The 17,150-nt window shown below is 45.1% G+C and overlaps 1 protein-coding gene across 3 annotated transcripts in view; it reads right to left on the bottom strand.

The window, feature by feature from the left end:
• Positions 1-17,150, bottom strand: part of Alpk1 (alpha-kinase 1) — a gene marked incomplete at its 5' end in the record, with an annotated part of 119,091 nt that extends 101,941 nt beyond the window's left edge. For all 3 annotated transcript variants that reach the window (XM_013520772.1, XM_013520771.1, XM_005397100.2), the window contains 3 exon segments: positions 8,856-8,981; positions 16,340-16,565; positions 17,027-17,150.

Consider the following 17,150-nt stretch of genomic DNA (forward strand, 5'->3'; position numbering starts at 1 on the left):
GCGGGTGTGGGTGTTGTGTCTCAGTGATGTGCAAAGTGAGCAAGACAGATATTACTGCAGCACTTCTTGCCTTTCTCAATCAATCTCTTACTTCGTGAAGATTTTGCTCTCCCTTAGCTCATTCCTATCTGTTTACAAACCACCCTTCTTTTTCCATCTTGAAGACAAGTCTCTTGTGGGCTGGGGATTTAGCTCAGCAGCACAGCACCTGACTGGCAAGCGCAAGGTCGGGAGTTTGATTCCCGGTACCGGGGGGAAAAAAAAGTCTCTTGATTTCACTTTCCCCAGCAGTTAGTGACCTTTTAGCAAAGTTCCTAGCAAAGAACTGTTTCTACTTAAACTTCCAATTTCTCTTCTCACTCTCTTCTTAAATATATTTTTTATCAGTGCATATCAGTTTTACAAAGCATTGGATCTCAATGTGGTATTTTCATACATGCATATAACATGTTTTGATCATATCCATCAGCCTATTACTCCTCCACAGCCTTCTTCCTCCCTTTTATTACCTCCCTCTTGTCTAATGATAGTCTTGCTTCTACTTTCATGGGCTTTTTTTGCTGATCCCACATATTAGGTAAAAGACACTTGTCTTTCTGAGTCTGGCTTATTTTGCCTAACATGATACTCTCCAGTTCCACCCATTTTCCTGCCAGTGACATAATTTCTTTCCTCTTTATGGCTGCTATTTTACATTTTATTTATCCATTCATCCACTGACAGGTGCCTAGGCTGGTCTCATATCTCAGCTACTGTGAATTGTACCACAGTAAACATCAGTACGCAAGTATCCCTGTAGCACACCCAGCTAGGTCACATGGTAGCTCTATGTTTAGTTTTTTGAGGAAGCTGATTTCCATAGCGGCTGTAGTACATTTAGAGAAGCACTGAAGAGGAGTTCCCTTTCCCTCTGTCCTTGCCAGCATCCATCCCTTGTTAATATTCTTGGTGATGGCCCTTCCGACTGGGTTGAGGTAGAATCTCAGTGTTCCATTCTCAGCACATCTGTCCTCTGAAATCGCTGTACTAAAGTCACTGATGCACATCACCCGTTAAGCCCAGTTAGTGCTCACTCTCCTGTGGGCTGACTGCCAACAGCATGAGCGAGGCTCCTCCCTCTCTGTTGTACCCCAGGGCCCCGCGCTCCCTTGGTTACCTCCCCTATCATGGTCACTCCTTCCCAGCCTTAGGCCTGGCTCCTCCTCTTTGACTGGGCCCCTTTCTGTTAGAGTATGCACAGGCTCACTCTCAAGCAGCTTCCCTCCTCCTACACCCACTCCTGATATCATTCAGGTCATGGATGTAGGTGCCATGCATTGGTTGAGAATCATCAGATTGCTTTCCCCAGCCCAAACCTCTCTCTGCACTTCAGAGGCATATTCTCAACCAACAACCTAACAATAATGAGATCTGCACTTAGATCGCCAGTAAGCATTGCATTCTCAACACATTGGCATGGAAGGAACCACCCTCAGTCAACAAGCACAGGGAAGGAAAGGCAGACCCTTGGGGGAGCTGCTGAGAGGCAAAGATATAACAACGTGCAGGGGCCGCCTTGTGGGAGGAGCTGATTGTCCTAGCGGTTCCTTCCCTCCTGCTCCTGTGTGCTGTGCACGCCCAGCCCAGCCACAGAGTCTAGAAAGGCTTTTTCCTGTCAATGGAGACCGAGGGGAACAGCTCTGCTGAGAAACTGTGGGACTTCCGCACCCCTCTGTTGCACAATAGCTGCTTTTTTCTTTCACAATGACTTCCCTTTCCATGCACTGTGACTACTAGTCTGCAAGAGAGAGGCATTTCCAGCCAATTCAATGCACCCCTATTTCTGAGTTGGGCTAAATTAGTAAGTAATTAAATCACAAAAGTCTTGAAGATTCTTTGCATCATAGCTGTCTCTGATGTATTTTTTAAGAATCTCAACCTTTAATGCCTTGTATTATCATGAGGGCAAAAATTATTATTGTAGAAAATTTGATGAAACAGTAAGATAAAAAGAAAATAAGAATTATCTATTGTCGCACTAAGACATAAGCACCATAAATATTTTATACCATTGTTTTTCTGAGTAGCTTTAATATTTATAATGAAGTTTAATAAAGCATAAGTTTAAAACTTTTTTTGAGACAGAGTCTTACTATGTAGTTCAGGCTGGTCTTGAACTCACTATGTATTTCAACTTGGCCTTCAACTTGCTGTGATCCTCCTGCCTCCGCCTCCCAAATGCTAGGATTACAGGCATGTGCTACCACTCCTGGCAGTTTTTAAAATTTAATGAAATGTTCTTTGACAATAATTGAGCCATCAATTTTTGTCTGGAGGTTGAGATGTCCAGCTGTAACCTGCAATGATTTAGCAAGTGATTGTGACCACTTTGCACATTCTGCACACACTCGTCCTCTCACTCACTTCCTGTGTGAGTGCAGGGATGACTTCCGTGTGTGCTCACTTCCTTCTTTCAGTCTTGCTTTAAAACTGGTTACCCTGGGACACCGAAAGTGTAAGTAAGGACCAAAATGTATAATAGATACTGCACAATAGGGAGACAATGTTCAAATGGGAAGGAGAACTTTTCCCATGGGGGGCGGGGGAGGAAGGGAAAAGAAAAAAATGAAAAAAGAAGGAAAAATGGAAACAAAGATTTTGTAAATAGGGAGGGGAAGGCGGGTTGAAGGGAGGGGAGGGGAATAGGGTTAAAAAAAGAAAGAAGTTGTATCGTGGACAGGTACAAATTCCCTATGATGAATGTGAATGAATGAATGAATACCTAAAATGTACCAGTAAAAACCTGGACACCCTCTCCACTCTGCCTGTTTCTGCCTCTGTCTAACACAGATGGTAACGCCAGGAGACAGGTCCCCAGGGAGGCTGACCTACAGCTAAACCTTCTTCCGGGGGAAGAGCTCTCCGTTCAGGCACAGGGCTGGTGCCCTGTGGTGGACAGCAGGAGGTGAGCAGAGGAGAAGCCCAGGCCTGGAGGGAGCTGCTCAGAGGAGCACAGCACTTGGAAGCCCCGAGAAAGCTACATGTGCTGGGCACAAGCTGGTCCGAGGCAAACAGACCATTGCCACTGCTCAGCAGCTGGGATCAGAGGTGTCCGGCGTAGGAAACGAGAGGAGGGGAGATGGAGCCGCACTAACAGCTGAGCATAGCAAGGGGGGGAAATAATGACCGCTTCCCTTTACTGAGCAACTGCTACTAATTCTCATGCCCACCTCACCCAGCAGTAGCGGTACTAAAAAGAGAAGGTGCAGAAGGCTTGTGGCAGAAATCCGAGCCCTAGAGCACCCTCAGCACGGATCAAGGAAGGAAGATGCTACTTACTGTTGTGACCCCTCCTGCCCCCTGCGCCTCTGCTTGCTGTGGTCTGTTTCCCACAGTCAGCTCTGGTTCAGGATTCTTAAATGGAAAATACCAGAAACAAACAGTTCACAGCTTTAAAGCACACGCTTTTCTGAGGAACGTAATGAAATCTCGTCTGTCCCACTCCATCCTGCCTGGGACTTCACGTCTTCCCTCTGTCCTGAGAACCCAAGCTCTACAGTCTGCTCACCTGCTGTTGAGGAGTCGGTGTCTAGGTTGCAGACTGGCTGTCGCTGTTGCAGTGCTATTATTACCCTGGTGCCCTGCTGTGGCGGCTGGCACTGCGTCACTGCCTGCCATCTCCCTGCTTGGTGTCATCATACAGCCACCTGATCTCATCATGGTCGTCAGAAGCAGGATACGGTACAGCAGGGTATTTTAAGAGACCCCGTTTACGTGACTCTATGAGTATATGACACTGTCAGTGCATTCTTACTATTGCTCTATCTTATTGTCAGTTATGGTTACACTGTGCCTGATTTCTAACTAAACTTAATCACAAGGATGTAGGCACAGGAGAAAACACGCCGTACAGGGTTGGTACTGTCCACGATTTTAGGTGTGGCTCAGACGTCAGCACAGCTTTAACCGTCACCGCTGAGCCTGAGCGGACAGCGGAGAGCATCGCTCGGTGGATGGAAGGTTGCGGCCTTGTTTTTTAGACCTTTCGATAGGTCCTCCTGCTTGGGTAACCCGTTCACCTTGGGGTCCCAGAGCCGCACATCAAGAGACCTGGGTTCCAATCCTGACTTGTCACAAGCCACCTGGCGAACTCAAGCAGGTCCCCTTTCCCTGTAGACGTCCATGTCTACTACTTCAAGAATTGCATTGATAAATTTATGATTTTCTTTTTCAACTGAGCCCTTGGAAAGGTGATTTCCTTTGTGAGCTAGGGCGTTTTAACAATGATAAGTCTCCTTTAAAGAAAAGAAATAGGGCAGAAGAATAGAGGTTGGTGAAATTTTAGGTATTTAGCAAATGTACATTGACCACCTACAACATGTCATGCACTAGGAATTCAGAGATAACAGAAAGTTGGTCCTCAGGAAGAAATAACTGTATACAGAGACAAGAAATCATCACATTGGCTCCATTAAGTTCTGGGGCAGCCAGGCACGGTGGCGCACAACTGTAATACCAGCACTTAGGAGGCCGAGGCAGGAGGATCACCATGAGTTCAAGGCCAGCCTGGACTGCATAGAGAGATTCTGTCTCATAAACAAACATAATAAAAGTTGTGGTGTGGAGGAACGCTGTGGACCTAGGTAGTGCCTAGCCCAGCAGGACTAAGTGGCCATTCACTTTGATGGAGGGCAGGGTTGTAAATCAAGTCTCCCACAAGGAAGTGATGCCCCTGCTGCGTCTGGAAATCCAGAGAGAAGTGGTCTGCAGGCGAGGAGAATAGCCAGAGGCAAAGGGTCTGAGACGTTGGGAAAGAGCAAGGCTCCCAACGGCTGGGGTTAAGTTCCCCGTGGTAACAGAGGGACACATGACCTAGCTGGAGAAGGCGCGGCCAGCGGACCGAGAAAGCGGTTGAGACCAGCTGAGGAAGCGGGGGGCGGACAGGTCAGGGACCGGAGGGGGCTGCCAAGACCTGGGTCACTGCGCACGGGCAGCTGCGGGGAGGCTCGGCAGGTGTGTAGAGATGGACCCGGTGACTGCAAAACGCATGGGTAGTGTTGGGGAGGCACGGGTGTGTGTGCTGGGCCTGAGGAAGGTGTCCACGGGGTCTGGGTACCGACAGGAAAACACGGGTAGGTGCGGGAGGTGAATGGGCCAGTACTGAAGATGTTCGATGCCAGGTGCCCGTGGGGTGCAGGATGGAGGCGCGTATGGGTATCTGGATGTGGCTTTAGAGCCCGGGGAGGGAACACAGGGGCCCTACTCTAGGGGTGCAGGTGCAGCTGCTGGTGGGTGCCAGCCACGGTGCACAGCTAGCCAGACGCCGAGGAGGCAGAGCAGAAGCTTGGTGTGTGGAGCGGACTGCGGGAGGGAACAGAAGGGAAAACACCTGAGTATGGTGGCTCACCCCTGGAATCCGAGCTACTGTGGAGGCTGAGGCAGGAGGACTGCCAGGTTCGAGGCTGGACTGGGCAATTTACTGAGACCCTGCCTCAAAATAAATAAAAGGAGCTCGGGCTGTACCTTGGTGGGCCGCAGCCCTAGTACCAAAAAAAAAAAAAAAAAAAAGCAAGGATGGTGTAAGAGGGCGATGAGAAACGCAAGGCCCTGTAGAAAGCACGGGAGAGAATCTGCAGCCCGTTAAGGGTGCAGAGCGCAGAGATGAGGTGCGAAGCAGGCTCATCCGCGGGCGGTGAGAGCGTCCGCTGCGGGGTCTGATCTGGGGCCGCGCACCCTGGAGGTCGCGTGGCGCACGAAGACCCGGCGCAGCGACGGCAGGGCTTGGGGTGAGGACGGGCCCACGAGTTCTAAATCCTCACGGGACTTTCTGTGGAGAGCCGCTTGGGGGCGACGCGCAAAGAAGTCAGCACAAACTCGGAGCCCAGAAGGCCGGGGCGCGGGGGACGCGCGGGTCTGCGTGGAGCGAGGCGCGCGGGGGTCGGCGACGGCGCGGGGGTGGTGGGGGCCCCGGGCGTCTCCCGCTCGCCCGCACCCTCCGAGCACGCGCGAGGGTGGCGAAATCCGCGTCCGAGGGCGCACCCCATCCTGACGCGGTGACACCCCGCGCACCCACATCCTGCAGCTCCCCGTGGTCGCCCCGGGGAGTGACTGGGGAGGACAACGTGCGCAGTGACAGTTCTTGGCAACCGAGATAAGTCTTAGCTCCCACAGAGTTCTGACTTCCTGGACCCCACAACCTGCATTACTTCGCCTATTTTATTTAAGCCTTTGCGGAGCGGGGGAGGGACGGGGGGGCGCTGGCCAACCTCCTGATACAAGCAGGGAAAGGAAGAGAGTAAATCAACTTACCACTATAATATAACCACTCTTAGAACACTGTGTACTTATCTTGATACCATTTTATGCATGTAGTAACAAGGTTTTGTTTTGTTGTACTGGGGATTGAACCCAGCGCCTTTGCACTGAGCCATATCTCTTTAAAAAAATTACTTTTATTTTGAGTCAGGGTCCTCTAAGTCACTAAGTTTTCCTAGCCAGCCTCAAACCTGCCGTTTCTCCTGTCTCAGGCTCCCAGAATGCTGGGATTAGAGGTGTATGCCACCATGCTTGGTGAACAAATTTTAAGTAAAATAATTGATACTAAATTTATTTTTCACTTAGCTTTTCCCATATTGGTACTGCTGTTTTTCCACTCAACATATTTTATGGGTATACTACAATCTGTTTAAACTTTCTTCTGTGTTAAAGTGCTTGCAATTATTATAAATACCGTTTGTGATGAACATCTAGGTGAATTTTTCTCCTGTTTAGATTTATTTTCTCCCTACAGTGGATTCCTAGAAATGGAAATTCCAAATATAGCCATTTTGAAATGACCACTGGCACATATCATGACACATAATGGCCCTTGAAGGTGTTTTAGGTCCCTATCCCCTAATTCAGGACATCTGTGTCAGCAGAATGGACATGTGATGCTTACCCTGGGATAACTTACCCTCTCTGTGATTATATTTTAAAAATATTGTGTTCCTTCAATTCTATGACACTTCATAAGGAAATGTGAAACACCACAGACCTGGTGAAAGTTTGATGAAGCATTTCTTTATCCAGCTAATATACTGCAGATCTGCAAATGGTATTCTCAGTTGAGTTCTGAAATCCAGAACCAGTGAAGTCCAAAGATATCACACGGGCTTAGACAATACCCACTTTCCAGTGCATTAGTACAACTGGTCCAAGTCTTTAAGCCTTTTGGATGCTACCTTCACATGTTTTGCTATTTCTGGGCATTACCTATAGCAGTATTTTTCCTTAAAATCACTGTTAAATTAGCTTGATTTCTTTTTACTTAGCGTCTTCCTAAGCAATAATATTCATAAAAACAGAAGTTTTAAGAGATAATTGTATTTTTAATTCACATTAAACTAAGTATGCAAATCAAATACTTAAAGGTAAAATTTCAGTGTCACCTAAAGTCAGTAGGATGTGTACTGTACTTGAGCACATTTGTACTAATCTTTATCTGTTCTTCAGACATAGAAAAATGATAATACCAAACAATATTCTCACTATTAAGTCTGTCTATCTTATAGATTCTGTAAATAAAGCAAATCACAAGATTTCATAATATCAAGAAACAAAGACTTCCCCATCTATTATATACAAATATACAGTAACAAAAATAAGGAATGTGTTTATGCCAAAAGCTTCAATATAAGGTTCTATAAGAATTATTCAACCTACAGGTACTTACAGTTCAAGGAAGAAAATCATTTACAATGAACTGTTTATGCCAAAAGCCATCATTTGCTGAAGTAGAAAAATAACACATATGTTCAGGAGGAAGTGACTGGTGAAATGCTTTGGAGTGGAAGCAATGATGGAATTTCAGAAATAACATGCAATGCACACATTTATTCTTAAGGGAAACTCCAGTTTCTAAAGCCAAACCTGCACCACACAGCACTTACTGGGGGGTATTGTTATGGCTTAAGAGGTCTGTCACACACACCACACAATACTATTTTGTGTGAGATTATATAATATCCGTCATTACACATGTATTAACATTCTTAAATATATTTTTAAAAGTTTAACTTTTGGCTTCCTCATGCAGGCACGGATGCTGTAAAATCTTGGGGTCTTACTGTGGGAAGAATAGAAGGATTCATCCCAAACTTAAAAATCTCTGAAGTAGTCAAGAAATTATTTTTAGAATAATTTTAAGTATTTTGTTTCTTTTCAGGCTAGAATTTGACGGTGTTGAGAAGAAGGTGGCTAGAGCCCTAACTTTAAATGCTAAAATTTCTTACTGGAAAGCCTCTTCTAGCTAGACATACAAGAAATTCGACTTTTCTAGATGCTTCCTCTCTGAGCAGTGCTGTCCACACCCAGAATACCTGGCGGCTCTTCCAGTGTGTGAAGCGTTGTTTTCATCTGTCTGCTTCCTGTCCAAATTACCGATACCATCATAAAAGATTTGGTTTCTAGGATCATTACTTGTGTACTCTGGGCAAAAGTCCCAAGGTTAGTTTTTCAAATAGGTAATCCCAAAACTCCTTTAATGCTTTAATAGGGCTTCTAGATTCAGTGCCAGATGAGGTCAGGTGTTCAGTAGCAGGTTTAACAAGCTCTGTGATGCAAGGACCTGGTTTTTAAAACCTCGCAGAAATGGTTCATTTTCTTCTCTTTAAAATATTAGAGACAGCCCCTCCCCACTGGCTCCTCCCAGTGGCAGATGTGTCTAGAAACACAAATGCTCTTCAAACCCCAAAGTTATAAAATGTAGATGAGACCACGAGGTGGAAACAGGGTGACAGGAGCAATCTACAATTTGAGAAAATTACCGTATGCACGAGGCCTCATCCTTTCTACCCACATCTATGGAAAATGTTTACTTGAAGGCTGGTACTCACTTTTATCTCGAAGAAGACGAAAACACTCAGACCAGCAAATCTGACTCTGCAAATAGTTGATTCCGCTAAAACCTTCTTGAAATATACTGTTTCTCCTAAGCAGCCTTGGTTTCAGGAAGTGGCAATCTGAAAGAAAACAAATCCCGTCACTGTGTCAGACGTGGTTGTGCAATTCACGTCCTAGACTTGCACTTGCAGCAGCTCCGCATGCAGGGCACACCCCTCAGGAATTGCCCCTGCAAGGGACTCTGGGATTTGTATTACTCCAGAAAAGGCCCTTCTCAGAATGAAAATGCAAGGAGATGACTCATTCGGACTGAGCCAGAGTGGAAAGTCCCGTGAGAGCCGAGAAAAGGGAATGTCTACGAGGAGCAGGGAATGTGACATGGTTCTGACCTGTTGTAAAGAGACACACTGGAGCTAAGGCTCTGTTTCTTGGAGTCAAGTGCAGGAATGAACTCGATGCCTGTTTACAACTCCCAGAGTCCTTTGCACTGGGACATACAGTCAAGAGAATCTCTCAGGAAGCCTTGTAAGGCTGCCTGGTGTGATGCTGAGGACCATGTAAGTGGGCTACACAGTGGGCACTGTCTGTCCTTCAGGGGACAACCTAACTACAGCTCGGGGGCTTTGACAAAAAAAAAAAAATACCAAAAGTACAGGAGAAGAGCTTTGAATGTGTATCAAGCTTCGTTTTACTGCCAACATTTTTAAAGACAATATTCCACTTTTCTCAATTCCTTCTGAACTCGTTGCACTGATGTTTACTCTGGGGGAGAATGTGCATCAAGCTTCGTTTTACTGCCAACATTTTTAAAGACAATATTCCACTTTTCTCAATTCCTTCTGAACTCGTTGCACTGATGTTTACTCTGGGGGAGACAGATTTCATTACTAACAATTGATAAGTTTTGTTTTTTTTTTTTCTTCTGGTACCGGGAATCGAACTTACGACCTTGTACTTGCCAGGCAGGCGCTGTGCTGCTGAGCTAAATCCCCAGCCCCAACAATTGATAAGTTTTGGTAAAGCTTTTTGTAAGCTCTCTAGAAACAGAGTGAATGACTCTAGTAACTGAGTAGCAAGCCTTTGCCAAGTTGGACGATTTCCAGTTCTGCTTTCCAGCAAAATAGAAGTAAAGAATCAAGTGGAAACAGCTAGATCACATAGAAAGGTTTTAGACAGATCACTGTGCAATTCTTAATATAGGACCTTAGACTAAGCCCAAATAACTACATGGTATTGCTATAGTAAAACTCTTTCTAGCTCTGTTTACATCTAAATGAGCCCCATTTCTCTCTTTTATATATGTATTTTGTGAAATACTGTTTTTCCTAACTGTAAATAACATTCATCTGCAAACTAATTTTTAAAAACTCTGTGTCATTGAGAAATGCATTTATAATAAAATTTTATTTTCATATTCACCAAATATATTTTTCTTTTAAATTAGTTATGAATGAATAGTGTTTGTATAGCTTAGCCTTTAATACTTAATGGTTATCATCAGAAGAGAGAAAAATAATTTCAGTATATACATGTTTTTATTGTTTAAAAGTTTGATAAAGACTGTGAGGCAAACAAACCATTTTATATTAGAAGGGTATTCCATGCAGGAATTGGAAGGGGAATAAATGTTTAAGGAGATAGAGGAATAAAAACCTCCAACTGCTGAAAAAGAACTTGTACCTGTATTTTTAGTATGTGTTTATCAAATTTTTATTAGTACACGTTTGCAGCGCACAGAGATTGCATTCATTGTGAGTCGTACCTATATTTTTAAATTCTGTTTGGGGATAAGTGAGTAAAAATATCAAAAATTAAATGTTTGTGAGGAGAAGGCTGCACCTTCCAGCACCCTAATGAGTGCACTGAGCCCTTGGAAAAGAGGAAAAGCAGAACGAGGAGGCTGTTGTCTGGACAGCAGCGTCTGTCTCTGATAAGGGTTCCTGGTAGGATCCTTAGAGCCCAAGAAACACAGGGATATTCTGCCTCACTGGTGACGCAATGCTGAGTTTCGGGAAGTTTTCCAAGCTAAGAGTTCTTTGGGGTGGGAAGTGAGTAATACAGCTCCAGCTGGTGTGAGTGCTGGAGGTACACACTCGCAAAGGAAGTACGTTATGATGCACTTGGAGCTCCTCTGCTAGCGTATTAGTTTTGATTTTCTAGGTGTTAGAATCTTGATCATAAAACACTGAAGCAAGCAGACATCATTGATCCATGAAATAGCATGTTGAGAGTATCTGTCTGTGGCAAGAGCTACAGATTCACACTGGGCACATAAGCAGCACCCCCAGGCAAGCACAGCTGTAACTGAGTGGTTGAAGAAGTGGCTAGGGGTCAGCTGGACAAGCAGGCAGCTCATGTAGGGTGAGAGTTCTATGCTTCATTCCAGGGAGTGTGGGGATGTGTCTCAAAAATACAAGGGAACCACAGAAAACTGTAAGGTTTTAGAGGGAACACGCAGTGTGTGGGCAGGCTAGATCATGAGGGAAGGGTTACACCAGTGAGTGGGTGGATGAGCAGGCGAGGTAGGAGTCAGGACAATGAGTTACAGGACCGCTGCAGTAATCTAGACAGACGTGAGGACTGGGTTTAATTATTAACAGCAGAAATAGAAAGGAAAGAAATGTCTAGGAGCTAGATCCACAGAGGCGAGAGACACAGGAAGATGGGTAAATGACTAAAGGCATTGAAAAAAACCATAGTTAGTCACAAGATTAGGGAGAAGAGACAGGATTTTTAAAAAGGCCACAGTGAAAAAACTTGGTAATGCTAGCATTTATGCAGGAAAAGTGGGGTCCTCAAAGGAGCTGAGGAAACAATGTCCAGAATGGTGATCAAAACTCAAAACAATGCTCCTCAAACAGAGCCAGAAGCATAATCTGTTCAAAAATGATGAAGAGTTTCAAGAAGTCAGCAGCAGGAGGCAGGCGGGACAGGTCACACTCCATGCAGCAGCCCCCCAGAGCCACCAGAAGTGACAGAGTGGCCTAGACCACAGGTTCAGTAAGGTGGTCGTGATCAGCAGCACTGAGTGATTCGGGAAGCAGGGGTGGGTGGGGACAGACGAACGTCCACTGGTTTGGCAAGAAGGACTGGACAGCTCTGACTAGACCAAGTCAATGGAATGGGGAAAGAAAGTAGATAACGGGGTATTACTTAAGTCTTAGGAAGCTAAAGAAGTAGAGGAAGTAGAAAGAGAATGTTCTGGTATGAATCTAGATAAACAAAATATTCAGGAAGAATGTATCGGCTCCTCCCAAAGGGCCTTCAGTGTTGGAGTAAGATGATCTCAAGGCTGCTTTACAATAAAATTAATTGTGTCATAAGTTTGACTGTGTCACAAAGAGCAAGGAATGGTGCTATTTCTGTGGGGTAGTGGGTGGAAGGCCATTCTGGAATCTTCTCTGATGGTGCAGTGGTAGCAAACACACAGGTAGAAGCAGAGATGAAGGGAGATGCAGAATGTGCTGTGTGCCAGGCATTTCCCTGAGCCAGTGTTTCCTATTTCATTTTAGGAGAGAATGAAATGATGATGTTATAAATTGTGATGCATATTTTATGATTCCTTCATTAGTACCACAAAATTTTACTACATTAGAATGCTAGTGATTTGTAGATTTTAAAAGTTAATGGAGAAACAGTAACGAAAATGTAAACATCTGAATATAATATTTAAGAAATGGTTTTATAAAACCAACACAACTCACAATAGCAAGATCTTGGAAGCGGCCCATATGTTCTCAATATTGACAGATGAGTGAAAAAGAAAATGTGGTAATTAAATACAATGGGATACTGCTCTTCCATAAAGAAGTAGAAAGTTGAGTCATTTGTAGGAAAAAGGATGCTCCTTGAGATCATAATGTTAAGTGAAATCAATCAAACACAAAAGCTTACATAGTGCATCATTTCTCTTACATGAGAAACCCAAAGTGTAAATAAATTAAACAGTAAAATAAAAGACTGTTAACAGGAAAAGGGAAATAGATCATTTCCAAATGGGAAAGAGACCAAGAGATGGAGGGAGAGGGGAAGAAGGAGAAGAAAAGGAGACATAAAAATAATTGATATGTTTTATACATGTATCAACTCCCCACTCTTCCATAATCACTACATACTACAAACATCTACTAATAAAAAGTTGAAAAAAATTAGAATGCACAGAGGCTGGAGGACTGCAAGTTTGAGTACAGCCTGGGCACTTTAATGAGGCTTCTCTGAAAAGAAGGAAGAAAGAAGAAAGGAAGGGTGCACTAGGGATGTAGCTCAGTGTGAAAGCCTTCAGCTCTATTTCTATTACTTTCCTCCCTCCGCAAAATGTGTGTGTGTGTGTGTGTGTGTGTGTGTGTGTGTAATTTTTAAAATGCATGATTACAAAGTCAAGCAGTCTGGAAAAGTGCACAATGAGAAATGTCTCCTCCATGCCACTGTCCACCTCTCTCCACCATCATCCCCTCAGGATTAACCAGTCTTATCAGTCCCATTTCTTGGGTCTCCTTGTGGAAGGGTCACACATTTACAGCCACAAATGGCAGCGCTGTCATCTGCACTTTGCTTTGTCCTTTAGCAATGTATCCTGTAGTTCTTTCCACATAAATCTCGGTTGTTTATTTCACTGTTCATTTCAATTGCAGTCAGTTGGTCAGGCAGGAAGAGGAGGCCGCACTAAGTTTTCCTGGTTTCAGTCAAACACTTGGGGCTTCTTCCTGTCCCTCATTTCAGGATTAATGCAAAAAAAGCCAGGTGAGATAGGCAGCGGGAGATTTCAAGAGTTTTCACAGAGGCGGGGCAGTCTGAGCTGAGCCACAGGGAATTTGGGAGTCTGGGATGGGCAGGGCATCACAAGAGTGTGTGTCCAAGGGCACAGAGCACACGGGACACAGTGGGCATCCACAACCCCTGTTACCATTAAGCGACACAGACAAGCACCTCTGTGTTGTTTTTTCTAGGTAGTGTGATTGCACTGCTGCAAACTGCCTTCTAATTTTGATTTTAAATATACAAGTTTGATTATGGGCTAGACAAAGTATCTAAAAACTATTCTTAAGATTCTTTCCATGGAAAATTATTTTTGTAGTCCCAAACAACCAAATAACTAAATTAGAAATTATGTGGAACCCATATCCTGGGGTCGAGGTGGTGAAGGGGGAACACTTACTGACAGGCCACCATCAATTCAGTAGTAGACCTGACACAATATTTTATTTCTTAACATCAGTACAATTTGGAAATTTCAGGTTGTTCAAAGGTAGGTAGAAAAGTTTTGGAATGTAGGTACTTTCTTTTCTTTTTAGTTTCTTTTTATCGTTATATTTTGTGGTACATAATAATTACCTTCCTTTTGGGGAATTGGTACACTTCTCTCTCTGCCTTCCCGTCTCCCCCATCCCTTCCTGCCCCTTCTCCTCTCCACAAAGGTCACCTCCCATTCTGTGTTATTTTCAATTTAAACGATCACTCACTCATAGTGCAAACAGAAAATCCCTTCTTTTTGGTGTCAAGAAGATTGTGCCTGCTGTTTTCTTCTGTACTGGCTTGGGAAATATTCCAAGCCCAACTTTTTAAGGAGTTCCTTTAGCCTGTAGCTGAAAGTTTCAACATCCTTCAGTAGATTGTGGCCCTGGTGTTGCTCAGAGCAGTGCCCAGAGAAGTTAGTCACTCCAGGCTGCGTTAACCCTCCGGGAAAGAAGAAGAACCACTGAACCAGAGGCTCTAAGGACCAGAGAAAGTTTCACTGTTTGCAGGTCGCCTCAGGACCAAAGGATGAGTTTGTTAAATGACACAATCAAAACGTGTTTTTGTTCCTCTTCAAAAAGAAAACTGCAAAGAAGAGGGCTGTCCATGTGGAGCGTGGCCGGCACAAGCACACCAGCTGACCTGCGGTGGCTGTGTTTCCCATCGGCTGTGACTTTGCCGAGGGACTCCCGTGCTCGGGCCTTTTGCTCAGTAACCTCTCACTGCATGAGGCCCTACTGCGTTCCTCTCCGGGAAAGACGTTTTCATGATCAAAGAATGAGGTCCATGATTTCCTGTAAAAGCTAGCATTACTCTATTTGTTTAAACTTTGGCCTTGGATAGAAATAAATCTGTAAAGTGGTCTCTTCCTCTAGTAAATCTGTAAAAATAATGGTTCTTAGTGGCTCTACACAAACAAGAATAGCAATAAAGCACAGGTTACCAGTCACTTTGCCTAGTTTAGATGTGAGTAATCTAAAATCTTTTCTGTGCAATGCACGGTGGGGATCTGAAACTACAATAAACAAACAACAGAAGGAAATAGGCACGTTTCACATTGCCTCTGGCCCTCTTCACATTTTTGACATTTTCTGGGCTTTCTGTCAGTTTTCCCAAAACCCTGGCAAGACAAGAGTCACCATACTGCCATTCTCTGAAGGGGGATAACTGTGGCAGGGACAGCTAACTCTCTCGAGGGCGCAGGGTCCTCTCAACTGCTAAGGAACTGAAACTTTCCGAGTGTACACTCGCACTGTTTCTCCATTCCCACAAACCATTTTCAGTTTTGGGATTCTTTAACCCCTTGTCAGAAGGAAGCAACTGTTACTAAGATTAGATTACAAATAGAAATGCAAGCTTATTTAAGTTCCCTTCTGAGTCACTTAGTAAATCAAGAAAGCTGAACATCATAAGGGAAATGGAGAAAGAACAATCGCTAGCAACTTATATTTTAGGGATTATATTTTCTCTATTAATGCTATTAATAACACCTACTTATACGGTCCTTTGCAGTTTATAAAGCATTTTACTTGATTTGGTTTTCAAGGCTGAAGCGTGGAAACTCCACTTCTAAGATCATTATTTTATTACACAGGTTTACTGGCATAACCAAGTTGAATGTCTTATCTCCTACCTGCTCTCATGTTCCCTAACACCAAGGGGATGCCCTGGCTGTCTCCCTTCCTGAAATGAAATAAAAAATGTTGATGATTAACCAACGCAACTGCAGCCCTTCTGGGAATCTGCCTCAATGTAGATGCACCCCTCATCACCCATATTTACATTCCTGACCACCCCCTCTCTCTTGGACACTTAACCACTTCCACAGGGCGTATTTATCAGGTGGGGAAGCAGCAAGCGTCCGTGTCATTTTATTGCCAGGGCAGTGACCCACCAACAAAGAGCTCTGCTGAAGGTGAGGATCCTCTGAACCAAGGACGGGGCCTCTGTCCCACAACTGTGGGAATCAGTGTGTGTGTTCCCAAACCTGAAGCAGGGATGGAAAAGCACAGTGAATGTTTAAAAACTTACTACGGTAAAAGACACATTGTCAGGAACGGTGGATTGTGTTCAAAGTGAGGGGGAGTATTTTGGATATTCTGAGAGGGATAAATGACAATCTGCCTTTTAGTGTAATAAATTTTAAAAGTTTAAACATTCATTATATCATCTGATCGACCGTTGTTGATGAAACATTTATTGCAATTTGTGTCAAATGCGGTGTGTCCTCATCCATCTTACTCACCGGATCTGGCACCGCATGACTTCTGGCTGTTCCCAAAATCAAAACGACCACGAAAGGGAAATGTTCTGAACCCACCAAGACATCGAGGCAGCCGGGACCGTGTCACTAAAGACACTCAGAAAAGAGGACTCCCGAGCTGCTGCAGAAAGCGGCGAAAACGATGAGATGAGCGTGTTCCAAGCAAGGGGGAGTGTCTCCAGGAGGATTCATGGCAATATGTCTTTTCCTGTGATAAATGTTTAAAATGGAAACATTCACATTTTTAAAAATCACACCTCCAGGGATGCCCTCTGCTGTGGCGCTGTCCCTTCCCTCCATGGCAGCCCTGTCCTCCTGCCCTGGCAGCTGGGCCTTCAGGCTCTCTCCACCTTCACCCTTGCGGGTGGAGGTCTCCAGAGGGGTCACGTCCGCGTCCCACCGTTGCTTAGGCAAGCCCAGGCTTTGGGTTTTGACGAAGACCCTTTCGCGCGTGTGGGGTGGGACTTGCTTGAGGGTCAGCAACAGCGTCAGGCCATCGGTTCAAATCCTGCCTCAGCTTTTAAAAAAATCTACTCGTGAGTGGCAGGCGTTCGCCCTCCGCGAGGACCGCTACCCTGCGGGCCTCCGCTGCCCACACTCAGTGGTCACTTCCCGGCCCCGCTCCCAGGCCTCTCGAGAGCGCGCTTGCTCGGGGCCCCCAGGGGTCACCTGCGCCGCCAGCCCTGCCGCACGCCCTCCGCTGCAGGGCCACGCACCGAGCGCTCCTGCGGGTCTCGCCCGCGGTCCCGCTCTCGGGAGAGGTCGGTGCGCCGAGGCGCTGCGCAGCTGCACG

This window comes from Chinchilla lanigera, unplaced genomic scaffold (assembly GCF_000276665.1).
Source record: "Chinchilla lanigera isolate Chin_1 unplaced genomic scaffold, ChiLan1.0 scaffold00056, whole genome shotgun sequence".
Classification (NCBI taxonomy): domain Eukaryota; kingdom Metazoa; phylum Chordata; class Mammalia; order Rodentia; family Chinchillidae; genus Chinchilla; species Chinchilla lanigera.